Below are 1379 nucleotides of genomic sequence, written 5' to 3' on the forward strand. Positions count from 1 at the left end.
GGGCCTGATAAAGTCCACAGCAGAAGGAGTGTCTCATGATTACAGTTTCACATGAAGATTAGACCTGGTTTTTTTCATATCATATATCTTCTAGAGCCAAATTTATTTTGACCATCTTGATCTTCTGAAGAGGGGTTGAGACTGGAAGGACTTGAGGTGAGACAGAAGATAGCTTTCTTAAGCCTCATCTCCACACTTTGCTTCCAGACAGGCAAGAATATACTATGCCACTCACCTACTCAGGGCTATAGGTAAACACTGAACCCTTTATATGGGGGGAGTGGCCACACATCCCACTGGTCGTGGACCCTCAGGCCCTGGCTGTGGAACCACGGCTGACCAGCACAGCCTACTGGAGTTTAGAGGCAAACGAGATACTCAAATACACTGTGTTTCCAGAGGTAATCTCCATTCCAGCAAGTCAACTTGATAGATGAAATGATGAAAGAAAATAGAGCTATATAGCAAATAAAAGTCAAATAAAATAGATGTATTAAATAAACAAAATATAAACTCCCAATAGCTACAATCATCACCACTACCACCACAGCAGCAACAACTACACACACCATTTTATTGAAAGAGTACAGTGTGACAGTGCGTAGGAATGAATTTGGTCTTTGCCGAAAGAGAGCGCTGGCATTTGTCCCTGGATCCTGGGAGGTAACCTCTAAATGCTCGGAACTTTCTGAGTGATAAGAGTCTTTGTTATTCATTGTGGGCACTTCAGGCCACAAACATAGTTTATGGTAACAAGGTAACTCATGGTGAGCCCTGCAATCTGGGGAGGGTACGTGCTGGAGACTGAGTTAAACCACATGGACAATCAATCGATCAATCACTCATGCCTATGTAATGTCCCAGTAAAAACTCTGGACACAGAAGCTCGAGTGAACTTCCTGGGTTGGCAATACTCCGTGCATGCTGTCACACATCAATGCTGAAATGGTAGCACATCTTGGGGACAAGGAAATCTTCATGTTTAGAATCCTCTGCCTTGCCTGTCTCTTCCTTTGGCTAATTTTGATCTGTATCTTTTCCCTATAACAAATCATAACCGTGAGTATGATAGCTTTTAGTGAGTTCTGTGACTCCTTCCAGAAAATTATCAAACCTGACGGTGGTTTTGGGAAACCTTCAAACTTATAATTGGGCAGACTTGGAAGTCTGAAGGACTGGGCCCTCAAACTACACTCTGGCTAGCCATACAGCTGGCTGTACGTCCTCTCTACCGTTTCAGTTTCTCCTCACCATCACACAATGTAACAGACAGGGGTTCCTCATTTGAAAAATAAGGACATGGAGATTCAAAGAGGTTAAGAGGTAACCCAAAGTCACACAGTTACTAAGTTAGTAGAGCTAATATTCCTGTGGAAACT

General features: G+C 43.0%; 1 protein-coding gene across 2 annotated transcripts in view; it reads right to left on the reverse strand.

The window, feature by feature from the left end:
- Positions 1-1379, reverse strand: part of FHIT (fragile histidine triad diadenosine triphosphatase) — a 502502-nt gene that overhangs the window by 309216 nt on the left and 191907 nt on the right. The gene's annotated exons all lie outside the window — the stretch shown is intronic.

This window comes from Trichechus manatus, unplaced genomic scaffold, assembly GCF_000243295.1.
Source record: "Trichechus manatus latirostris isolate Lorelei unplaced genomic scaffold, TriManLat1.0 scaffold00001, whole genome shotgun sequence".
NCBI classification, from domain to species: Eukaryota; Metazoa; Chordata; class Mammalia; order Sirenia; family Trichechidae; genus Trichechus; species Trichechus manatus.